Source organism: Muscardinus avellanarius, assembly GCF_963383645.1.
Source record: "Muscardinus avellanarius genome assembly, chromosome: 16".
NCBI lineage: Eukaryota > Metazoa > Chordata > Mammalia > Rodentia > Gliridae > Muscardinus > Muscardinus avellanarius.
In genome coordinates, this window is record NC_137802.1 from 48,386,915 (window position 1) to 48,400,010 (window position 13,096).

The window sequence follows — 13,096 nt, forward strand, 5'->3', positions numbered from 1 at the left end:
ACGCTTGTAATCCCAGCATTCGGGAGGCTGAGACCTGGAGGATCGCGGTTCATGGACAGGCTCAGCTACTTAGTGAGGCCCTTTGCAACTCAGTGAGACCCGGTTTCAAAATAAAGAATAAAAAGTTGGGCAGGGGGTGTAGCTTGGAGGTCAAATGCCCCTGAGTTTCATCCCAGACCCGCAAAAAAAAAAAAAAAAAAAAAAAAAGCCAGCCTCAGCTACTTAGTGAGGCTTTCAGCAACTTAGTGAGACCCTGTTTCCAAATAAAATATAAAAAAGGTCTGGGAGTAAAGCCCAGAGGGAGAAAGCCCTTGGGTTCCATCTCCAGTAACAAAAATATAAAAAATTTTTAAAAATCCTTATGCTGTTGTTTGTTTTGTTTTGCTTTTTTTTTTTTTTTTTTTTTTTCAGGCTGAGACAGGAGGATCCCGGTTCGTGGCCAGCCTCAGCTACTTAGTGAGGACCTCTGCAATTTAGTGAGACCCTGTCTCAAAGAATAAACTCCCAAGCATTCATAACACAGGCTCCTAATCCCAGCATTTGGGAGGCTGAGACAGGAGGATTGCAGTTTGCGGACAGTCTCAGCTACTTAGTGAGGCCCTTTGCAACTCAATGAGACCCTGTTTCGAAATAATAAAGAGAAAAAAGCAGGGCGTGGTAGCGCAAACTTGTAATCCCTGCTTGGGAGGCTCAGACAGTAGGATCGCAGGGGTTCGAAGCCAGCCTCAGCTACTTGGTGAGGCTCTCAGCAACTTAGTGAGACCCGGTTCCCAAATAAAATATAAAAAAGGTCTGGGAGTATAGCCCGGAGGTAGAAAGCCTCTGGGTTCCACCCTCAGTACCACAAAAAAAAAAAAAAAAAAGAGTGCTGGGAGTGTAGCTAAGAGGTAGAATGTCCCTGGGTTCCATCGCTAGTACTGCAAAAAATAAAATAAAAGAATAAAAAATAGGGCTAGGGGTGAAGCTCAGAGGTAAAAATACCCCTGGGTTCTACACCCAGTACCAAAAAAAACAAAAACAAATCTAAGTGATAGTGTTGGTGCATGTCTGTAACCCGAGTACTTGGGAGGCTGAGACCAGGAGGATCACAGGTTCAGGGCTAGGCTCAGCAAGCAAGGAGATTCTCAGCAACCTAGCAAGACCCTGTTTTAAAATAAAAATTTTAAATAGAGCTGGATATCCGGGTATAGTGGCGCACGCTTGTAATCCCAGCATTTGGGAGTCTGAGACTGGAGGATCGCGGTTCGCGGACAGCCTAAGCTACAGTGAAGCCCTTCACAACTCAGTGAAACCCTGTTTCAAAATAAAGAATAAAAAATAGGGCAGGGGGTGTAGCTCAGAGGTCGAATGCCCCTGAGTTCCATCCCCAGACCCGCAAAGAGAGAGAGAGAGAGAGAGAGAGAGAGAGAGAGAGAGAGAGAGAGAGAGAGAGCGCACGCACGCTTGTAGGTACAGGCACATGCCTGTAATCCCAATTTTGGGAATCTGAGATATGAGGACTGCAGGTTCCAGGACAGCCTCAGCAATTTAGTAAGACCCTGTTTTAAAAATAAAAATAAAGCTGGAAGTGGTGGTACAAGCTCTTAATCCTAGAGAGGATGAGACACGGGGATCAAAGGGTCATAGCCTCAGCAACTAGTGAGACTCTCATTAACCTAAACCAAGTGAAATCTTGTCTCAAAGTAAAAATAAAATAGGGCTGGGGGTATAGCACAAAAGTAGAATGCCCCTAGGCTTAATCCCCAGTACCCCCCAAATAAATAAAAATAAAAAAGGGCTACCAGTATAGCTCAGAGGTAGAACGCCCTGGGTTCAATCCCCAGTACCAAAAAAGAAAAGAAAAGAAAAATGCCGGGCGTGGTGGTACACACTTGTAACCCCAGCATTTGGGAGGCTGAGACAGGAGGATCAAAGTTTGTGAACAGCCTCAGCTACTTAGTGAGGCACTTTGCAACTTTAATTTTCAAATTAAAGGATAAAAAATAGGGCTGGGGGTGTAGCTCGAGGTAGAATGCTCCTGGGTTCCATCCACAGTGCCAAAAAAGAAACAAAATACTGCTGAAGGTGTAGCTCAGAGGTAAGATGTTCCTGGGTTAAATTCCCAGTACCAGCCAGGCATGGTGTCTCACACTTGTAATCCAGTACTTGGGAGGCTGAGACAGGAGGATCACACAGGTCTGAAGCCAGCTTCAGTTACTTGGAGAGGCTCTCAGCAACTTGGTGAGACCCTGTTTCTAAATAAAGTATAAAATAGGTCTGGGAGTGTAGCCCAAAGGTAGAAAGCCCCTGGGTTCTATTCCCAGCAACACACACACACACACACACACACACACACACACACATCCCCAAAACCAAAAGGGGGGGTACTGGGGAAGCTGGGTGTGCTGGTACAGGGTACACATCTGTGATCTCAGTATTTAGGAGGCTAAGACAGGAGGATTGCAGGTTCAAAGCCAGTCCCAACTATTTAGTGAGGTCTTTAGTAACTTAGTGAGACCCTATTTCAAAATAAAAAGTAGAGCCGGGTGTGGTGGAGCACGCTTGTAATCCCAGCATTCAGGAGTCTGAGACCGGAGAATCACGGTTCGCAGACAGCCTCAGCTACTTAGTGAGACCTTCAAAATAAAGAATAAAAAATAGGGCAGTGGGTAGCTCGGAGGTCGAATGCCCCTGAGTTCCAACCCCAGACCTGCAAAAAAATAAAAAAATAAAAAATAAAATAGGGCTGGAGGTGTAGCTCAGAGGTAGAATGCCTCTGGGTTCAATCTCCAGAGCCACACACACATACATACACACACACACACACACACACACACACACACACACACACTAAAAGGACTGATGGTGTAGCTTGGAGGCAGAATGATTTTGGCTTCAATTCCTGGTTCCAACAAAATAAATAGATTAGATAGATGATAGATCAATCGATTGATCCAGCCAGGCATGGTGGTATATACATATAATCCCAGTATTTAGATGGCTGAGATAAGAGGATCACAGGTTTGATGTCAGCCTCAGCAATTTATTGAAGCCCTCAACAACTTAACGAGCCAGTTTCAAAATAAAATATGGCTGGGGGTATAGCTCAAAAGTAGAATATCCCTGGGTTCAATCACCAGTACTAGCCAGGCGTGGTGGTGCACGCTTGTAATCCCAGCATTTGGGAGGCTGAGACAGGAGGATCACGGTTCATCGAGAGCCTCAGCTACTTAGTGAGGCCCTCTGCAACTCAGTGAGACCCGGTTTCAAAATAAATAAAAAATAGGGCTGGAGGAGTAGCTCAGAGGCCAAATGCCCCTGGGTTCCATCCCCAGACCCGCAAAAAAAACCCAAAAAGACAATCACCAGTACTAAAAGAGAAAGAAAAGAGAGTGAGAGAGAAACAGAAAGAAAAAGAAAAAGAAAAAGAAAAGAAAGAAAACCCCTGAAGGGCATAGTGGTATATGCTTGTGATCCCAGTACTTAGGAAGGTCACAGGACCAAGACTAGCCTCAGCTCCGGGCCTGGTGGCACAGGCTTGTACACTTGAGAGGCTGAGACAGGAGGATGGATCATAGGGTTTGTGGACAGCCTCAGCTACTTAGTGAGACCTTGTTTAAAAAATAAAGAATAAAAAACGGGGTTGGGGCTGGGCGCACGCTTGTAATCCCCGCGCTTGGGAGGCTGAGACAGGAGGGTCGCACAGGTTCAAAGCCAGCCTCAACTACTTAGTGAGGCTCTTAGCAACTTAGTGAGACCCTGTTTCTAAATAAAAAATATAAAATAGATCTGGGAGTATAGCCTGGAGGTAGAAAGCCTCTGGGTTCCACCTCCAGTACCACCAAAAAATAAAAAAATAAAAAATAAAAAATGGGTTAGGGATATAGCTTGGAGATAGAATGCCCCTGGGTTCAATCCCCAGTACTACAGAAAAGAGAAAGAAAGAAAGAAAGAAAGAAAGAAAGAAAGAAAGAAAGAAAGAAAGAAAGAAAGAAAGAAAGAAAGAGGGAAAGAAGGAAAGAAAAAAGAAAAGAAAAAGAAATAGAAAAGAAAAAGAAATAGAAAGATCCCATTTGACAGCTCAGGATCAGGAAAGCAGAGGCTCTGCGTTTGTCACTCACCCAAGGCTGTAGCCATAGATTCCAGGGCAGTAGCTGCTCCCCGCACAGGTGTTTGGAGGGATTTGGCATCTGTGGCCACAGGCTGCGGGCAGGCGCAGAGGCTAAGCAGGCGGAAGCCCGGCCCAGGCTGAGGTTTCCCCTGCATCTTGGGTGGGACTCGGGGACACAGCCCGTTGTGGGGGAAGATAATGAGCTCGGCTCCCTCCCAGCTGCCCAGATGTCTTGGAGCCGAGCAGCTCTCCAGAGAAATGGTGTTTATAACATGACAATGTCTATAATTTGCCTTCCGGCATGACTCGATAATTAGCTTAAGCTCTCCCTCATTGGCATTTCATTCAAAGTAAGGACACTCTCCACTCCAGTCCTGCTGATGGGGCCTGTCATCTGAGAGCACCACAGAGCGGAGCGGGAGGGACCTGAGCTGTTCCCTCTCTCTGGCTGGAGTGAACCAGGCCCTCATGTCAGGGGAGGGAGGACTTCTGCTCAGTAGCTGCAGTCCATCTCCAGAGCCAGGGCTGTGGGATCCCCTTGGACGGGGGCTGCCTGAGGGTGGGGTTGTGGGACCTGCACCTCCAAGGCCCAGCAGGAATGTGCTTCTGAGTGTGGTTTCCAGTTTGGTCCGAGGCGCTGAGCAGGAGACAGAGGGAACTTGGGAACAGCTGCGGAGGTCCGTGTTAAGATGACGTGAAGATGCTTGAGCTGAATCGGGGCTGTTTAGAGGAAAGGAGCGATTTCAGATTTAGGAGACTTCGATGAGTCGGGCATGTTGGCACATGCCTGCTTGGGAGGCTTGCAGGGGGTCACAGGTTTCAGACCAGCCTCAGAAACTTAGTGAGATCCTCTTTCTTTCTTTCTTTCTTTCTTTCTTTCTTTCTTTCTTTCTTTCTTTCTTTCTTTTTCTTTCTTTCTTTCTTTCTCTTCCTTCCTTCCTTCCTTTCTTCTTTCTCTTTCTCTTTATTTTTTTTATTTTTCTGCAGTACTGAAGATTGAACCTAGGGGCATTCTGCCTCCAAGTTACACCCCCAGGCCTATTCTTTAATCTTTATTTTGAAACAGGGTCTCACTGAATTACTGAGTTGCAAAGGACCTCACTAAGTAGTAGCTGAGGCTGTCTTTGAACCTGATCCTCTCTGTCTCAGCCTCCCAAATGCTGGGTGTGTACAAGCCTGGGCACAACGCCCAGCGAGACCCTGTTTCAAAATAAAAGAATAAAATAGGGCTAGATGCAGGACATGGTGGTGCACGCTTGTAATCCCAGCATTTGAGAGGCTGAGACCGGAGGATTACGGTTCACCGACAGCCTTAGCTATTTAGTGAGGCCCTCTGCAGCGCAGTGAGACCCTGTTTCAAACTAAAGAGTAGCCGGGTGTGGTGGCGCACATTTGTAATCCCAGCATTTGGGAGGCTGTGACTGGAGGATCATGGTTGGAGGACAGCCTCAGCTACTTAGAGAGGCCCTCTGCAACTCAGTGAGACCTAGTTTCAAAATAAAGAATAAAAAATAGGGTAGGGGGTGTAGCTTGGGGGTCGAATGCCCCTGGGTTCCATCCCCAGACCCGCAAAAAAAAAAAAAAAAAAAAAAAAAAGAGTACAAAATAGGACAGGGGGCATAGCTTGGAGGTTGAATGCCCTACTACAAAAAAAAAAAAAAAAAAAAAAAAAAGCCAGGCATGGTGGTGCAGGTTTGTAATCCCAGTAATTGGGAGGCTGAGACAGGAGGACTGCAGGATCAAAGCCAGCCTTTGTAATGTAGTGAGGCTCTCAGAAACCTAGTGAGACCCTTTTTAAATTTTTATTTATTTTTACTTATTTTTGTGTGTGTCTGGGGATTGAACCCAGGGGCATTTGACCACTGAGCTACACCTTCTGCCCTATTTTTTATTCTTTATTTTGGAACAGGGTCTCACTGAGTTCCAGAGGGCTTCACTAAGTAGCTGAGGCTGTCTGTGAACCAAATCCTCTGGTCTCAGCCTCCTGAATGCTGGGATTACAAGCGTGCGCCACCACGCCCGGTGAGACCCTTTTAAAAAAAAAAAATCAAGTTTGGGAGTATGGGGTATAGCTTGGAGGTAGAATGCCTCTAGGTCCAATGCCCAGTACCAAACAAAAAAAAAAAAAAAAGAAAGAAAGAAAGAAAAAGAAAAGAAAAAAGAAAAAGAAAAGAAAAAAGAAAGAGTCAAGGAAAGGAAAAAATTGACACTGATAAGAAGGGCATGGTGCTGAATTATATCTGTAATCCCAGAATTTGAGAGGTAAAGGCAAGAGGCCACAGATTCGAGGCCAGCCGCAGTAATTTAGCAAGACCCTCAGCAAATTATCCAGACCCTGTTTCAAAATAAAATATAGCCAGACGTGGTGGCGCATGCTTGTAATTCCAGCCTTCGGGAGGCGGAGACTGGAGGTTCATGGTTCACTGACAGCCTCAGCTACTTAGTGAGGCCCTTTACAACTCAGTGAGACCCTGTTTCAAAATAAAGAATAAAAAATCGGGCTGGGGGTGTAGCTTGGAGGTAGAATGCCCCTGGGTTCCATCCCCAGTACTACAAATAAATAAATAATAAACAAATAAATAGCCGGGCGTGGTGGTACAGGCTTGTAATCCCAGCATTCAGGAGGCTGAGACCGGAGTATCACAGTTAGCGGACAGCCTCACCTATTTAGTGAGGCCCTCTGCAACTCAGTGAGACCTGGTTTCAAAATAAAGAATAAAAAATAGGGCAGGGGCTGTAGCTCGTGTTACGGATTGGGGAGAGTATGGTTGTGGGGAAAGTTTTCCCCGGGGACCCCTGTTAGGGTCCCGGACACACTTTCCCTCAAACCACAACAAAACCCCAAACGACCAAAAACAGAGAAAAAATCCGTGAGTTCTTGTCCTAAGCTAAGAATAAATATGCATAGCATGGACAGTTACTGAAGATTTAAAGAAGTTTATTAAAAGATAGAAATACAGAGGAGAGGTACAGCTTCATACCAGTGTGGCATGGAGGGGGGACTTGAATGAATACACCAAAGGGATCACACGTGGACCGGACTTTTATACCCATGATCTCCATCTTGTTTATGTAATTCTGACATAGTGACCGTCCCTGTAAGATACCTCCCCTTAACCCTGTAAGGTACCTCCCCCAGCAAGGTATGGTGAGGTGTCTTTCATGAAGGACAAAGGTCAAACCCTGCTCTATCCTCCCTAGATCATCATGTAGATCTGTCTTTAGATAGAGAAAGGCCTAGTTCTCTCCTATTGCCTTGTTAATTACTTTTAGCTATGTTAATTTACATTGGAATAATTGCTTACTTTTAGGCATAAACCAAGTCTCTGCACAGATTTGCCCCTCACCCAAATTTTGAAATATATTAATAATCATAGCTTTCTCAAATCTTCCTAGGCCATTCCCAATACTGGTACAGCTCGGAGGTCGAATGCCCCTGGGTTCCATCCCCAGACCCCACACACACAAATAAATAAATAAGTAAAATGGACTTCCGGGAAGATGGCGATGGAGCAAAATGGGGCTTACGAGCCCCGCTAACAACCAATCTCTATTACCACAAAATCAGCGCCTTTCATAGCCAGAAAACACCATCAGCAGAGAAACAAAAAATGTAATTTTAAGGGACAGAGAAAAAGAGGGCTGGAAAAATGAGACACCAGAAACCAGACCGCAGTGCTGCAGCCGGAGCCGCGGTGTGAAGCGGCGGGCGCTATTTTCCCTTGCAGCACCAGGCTCCAGGAGGAGGGGAACTCATAACGGAGCTCAGAACCAGAGAGGAGATACGCCGGCCTCACGCCCGAGGACGCGGCAACAGCACCTTACTCCTGGCGGCAGCGGTGAGCTCATGGGACGGCTACAGCTACAGACCAACGCACTCAACAGCCCACCAGGCTCCAGAGAGGAGTGGCGGACAGCGAGCCGAGGTGAGCCGCTGCGGATCAGCCAGGAGGAATTTGGCAGATTTCTCAGCGCAAGGAGCATCTAAAGCTCCCAGGGGCTGGGCTCAGCACATCCTGCAGGGACTCAGAGTGGAGCTCAAAAACAGAAAAGAAATATGCCAGCCTCACGGCCGAGGGCATGGCAACGGCGCCATATTGCTACTGGCGGCAGCGGCAGCGAAATCACCGAGTCCACAACAGCTCCATCTGCGCACTCAACAACAGTAAGTCAAATTGGGGCCCCTAGAGGAGAAATCTCAGTACTGTACTCCCAGGGACTTGACCCAGTGGGGGAGTGGCGGTGGCAGAGATATCACACCATAGGAGAACGCCCAACCTGGTACCCCCCCGTGGTCTAAAGCAGCCTCGATTGACTCCCAGGGTCTGAGACTCTGCGATACAACCCAGTCAAGGAGTAGTGGTGACTGAGATACCATAGACTCGAGATCCACAGCACCTTAAGTGAAGTCGTAGTGACCCAGGGAAGAACCCAGAGAAGGCACAAACTTCCAAAATCATGGGAAAGAGGAATAACAATGGAGCAATGAATGCCCACAACCCCACAACATCAGAACCTGATAAAACAGAAATTCAGAGATTTCTAGAAGATCAAATCAGGAAAATAACTGTTGAAATAATAGAGGTGTTTCTAAAAGAATTCAGAGAGAGCCAAAGAGAGATAAAGGATGCAATTAATGAAGTAAAGGCCTCAATTCAAAGTACAAACAACCGATTAGACCACATGGAGAATAGAATCTCACTCCTAGAAGATGATCATTCAAAAAATGAACGCATAGTTTCTAATTTAGAAAAAAAAATCCGACAGCAGGAATCTGACATTGAAGAAATATGGGCCCATTTTAAGAGAGCTAACCTAAGAATATGTGAAATAGAGGAGAGAAAAGAAGGTGAAAACAAAGGGATCAACAATCTTTTCAAGGAAGTAATAGCAGAAAATTTTCCAAACGTAGAGCAAGAGGTTGATACACGGGTCCAGGAAACTTATAGAACTCCCTTTAGAGAGGATCAGAGAAGGGGATCCCCACGCCACATAATTGTCAAAATGACCAATGTGGAAGCCGAGCAGAGAATCTTAAAGGCAACAAAAACAAAGGGCCAAGTGACATTCAGAGGCAAACCAATTAGAATCACTCCAGACTTCCCAAACCAAGTCATGAGAGCCAGAAGGGCTTGGAGTAACATATTCCAAACTCTGAAAGAAAACAACTTCCAGCCAAAAATTTTCTACCCAGCAAAACTTTCTATCAAATTATATGGGGAAATAAGAAGCTTCCATGACAGAAACTGAAAGAATTTATGTCTTCAAAACCAGCGCTAGAGAAAATACTCAAAGAGATTAACTACAAAGAAGAAATAGGTAACACTCACCAGAACCAGAGAAACAAGATTTTCCATCCAACAGACAACTAAGATTGGTTATCTGTGGAGATTCATTATTTATGTTAGTCTTTTACATATCTCTAAATTGTATTGTTTGCTTTTATTGTTGCTAATTTTTAGGATTTCTAGTTGGAATATTAATATACCTTCAGATATAGCATTTGGAAATATTTTATCCCATTCTATCAGTAACTTTTAACTCTGTTTACATTGTCTTTGGATATACAATATTTTTTTTTTTTTTTAGGGAGTTTATTTTCCCTTTTGTTGCCTGTGCCATTGAAATCATATCCAAGAAATCACTGCCAATTTCAATGTTGTGAGGTTTTATGACCCAGATTTTCTTCTAAAAGTTTATAGTCTTAAGATTTATATTTAGGTCTTTTATCTATTTTGAGTTAATGTTTGTATATGGGATTAGGTAAGGGTCCAATTTTATTCTTTTTCATGTAATTATTATTTTTCAACAATATTTAGTTAAAAGATTATTATTTCCTCCACCAAATGTTCGTGGAAACCTTGTCAAAAATAACTTGACAATATATGGAAGAATTTATCTCTAGGCTTTTATTTAACTCCAATGGTTTATATATCTGCCTTTAGAACAGTACTACACTGTTTCAATTATTGTAGCTTTATATGGTTTGAAATCAGAAAATATACATCTTCTAGTTTTGTTCTTCTTCGAGATCGTTTTGGGTATCTAGAGTCCATATTCCATATCAGGATAGATTTTTTCTGAAAAATAAATAAATAAATGTATGATAGTTTCACCTAAAAAAAAAAAAAGAAAAAAATATTCTCTGGTAAGAAAGAAAGCAAAAAGAAATATTGAAATATTATCTTTAAGTCATCAAAAGCTTGGTATCAGACAAATGAAACTGTTATGTGAGATTATCATCGTTAATATGGGATAAATTGCTATAAAACTAGATGTCAACCACTAAGCCAAGCATGGGAAGGAGGGATGGGGAGGGAACGGGGTGGGGATCGGGTAGGGGCTAACTGGGCAATGTGTGCATGTATGTCTACAAAAGTATTTTCTTTATACCATTATGATGTATGAATACATTGCACTAATAAAAAAATAAATTAAAAAAATAAGTAAATGAGACTTCCGGGAAGATGGCGACCGAGAAAAGCGGGGCTTAAGAGTCCCGCTAACAACCAATCTCCATTACCACAAAAAGAGCGCCTTTCATAGCCAGAAAACACCATCACCAGAAAAACAAAAAAACCCACCAGGCTCCAGAGAGAAAGCGGACTGAGAACAGAGCTCAGGGCCACAGAGGAGACACACGAGCCCGAGGACGCGGCAGCAGCGCCATACTGCCGGCGGCAGCGGCGAACTCAACGGACGGCTACAGCAAGCCGAGGTGAGCCGATGCGGAACAGCCAGGCGGGATCTTTCGGCGCAGACAGCATTTAAAGCTCCCAGTGGCTGAGCTCAGCACACGCTGCAGGGATTCAGAGTGGAAATCAAAACCAGAGAAGAAAAAATACGCCAGCCTCATGGCCGAGGGCGTGGCAGAGGCGCCATATTGCCACCGGCGGCGGCAGCAGCAGTGAATTCACCGAGTCCAGTACAGCTACATCTACGTACTCAAGAACAGTGAGTCAAATTGCGGGCCACAGAGGAGAAATCCCAGTATTGTGCTTCCTGGGACTTGACCCAGTGAGGGAGTGGTGGTGGCAGAGATATCACACCATAGGAGAACGTGCAACCTGGCACCCCCCCATAGTTTAAAGCAGCCTCTATCGACTCCCTGGGTCGGAGACTCTGTGATACAACCCAGTAAAGGAGTAGTGGGGTCTGAGATAATACAGACTCGAGATCCAGAGCACCTTAAGTGAAGCCATAGTGACCCAAGGGAAGAACCCAGAGAAGGCACAAACCTCCGAAATCATGGGAAAGAGGAATAACACTGGAGTAATGAATGTGCACAACCCCACAACATCAGAACCTGATAAAACAGAAAATCAGAGATTTCTAGAAGAACAAATCAGGAAAATAACTGTAGAAATAATAGAGGTGCTTCGAAAAGAACTCAGAGAGAGCCAAAAAGAGATAAAGGATGCAATTAATGAAGTAAAGGCCTCAATTCAAAGCACAAACAACCGATTAGACCACATGGAGAACAGAATCTCGCTCTTAGTAGATGAGCAATCCAAAAATGAATGCATAGTTTCTAATCTAGAAAAAGATATCCAACAGCAGGAATCTGACATTGAAGAAATATGGGCCCATCTTAAGAGAGCTAACCTAAGAATAATTGGAATAGAGGAGGGAAAAGAAAGTGATACCAAAGGGATCAACAATCTCTTCAAGGAAGTAATAGCAGAAAATTTTCCAAACATAGAGCAAGAGGTTGATACACAGATCCAGGAAACTTATAGAACTCCCTTTAGACAGGATCGGAGAAGAGGATCCTCACGCCATATAATTGTCAAAATGACCAATGTGGAAGCCAAGCAGAGAATCTTAAAGGCAACAAAAACAAAGGGCCAAGTGACATTCAGAGGCAAACCAATTAGAATCACTCCAGACTTCCCAAACCAAGTCATGAGAGCCAGAAGGGCTTGGAGTAACATATTCCAAACTCTGAAAGAAAATAACTTCCAGCCAAAAATTTCCTATCCAGCAAAACTTTCTATCAAATTAGATGGAGGAATAAGAAGCTTCCATGACAAACAGAAACTGAAGGAATTTATGTCTTCAAAACCAGCGCTAGAGAAAATACTCAAAGAGATTAACTACAAAGAAGAAATAGGTAACACTCACCAGAACCAGAGAAACAAGAGTTTCCATCCAACAGACAACTAAGATTGATTATCTGTGGAGATTCATTATTTATGTTAGTCTTTTACCTATCTCTAAATTGTATTGTTTGCCTTTATTGTTGTTAATTTTTAGGATTTCTAGTTGGAATATTAATATACCTTCAGATATAGCATTTGAAAATATTTTATCCAATTCTATTAGTAACTTTTAACTCTGTTTACATTGTCTTTGGATATACAATATTTTCTTTTATTTTTTAGGGAGTTTGTATATTCTTCTGTTGCCTGTGCCATTGAAATCATATCCAAGAAATCACTGCCAATTTCAATGTTGTGAGGTTTTATGACCCAGATTTTCTCCTAAATGTTTATAGTCTTATGATTTATATTTAGGTCTTTTATCTAGTTTGAGTTAATACTTGTATGTGGGATTAGGTAAGGGTCCAATTTTATTCTTTTCCATGTAATTATTATTTTTCAACAATATTTAGTTAAAAGATTATTATTTCCACCACCAAATCTTCGTGGAAACCTTGTCAAAAATAACTTGACAATATAGGGAAGAAGTTAGCTCTAGGCTTGTATTTAACTCCAATGGTCTATATATCTGCCTTTAGAACTGTACTACACTGTTTCAATTATTGTAGCTTTATATGGTTTGAAATCAGAAAATATATATCTGCTAGCTTTGTTCTTTTTCAAGATCGTTTTGGGTATCTAGAATTCATATTCCATATTAGGATAGATTTTTTTTCTGAAAAATAAATATATAAATATATGATAGTTTCACCTAAAAAAACAGAAAAAAATATGCTCTGGTAAGAAAGAAAGCAAAAATACTGAAATGTTATCTTTAAATCATCAAACGCTTGGTATCAGACAA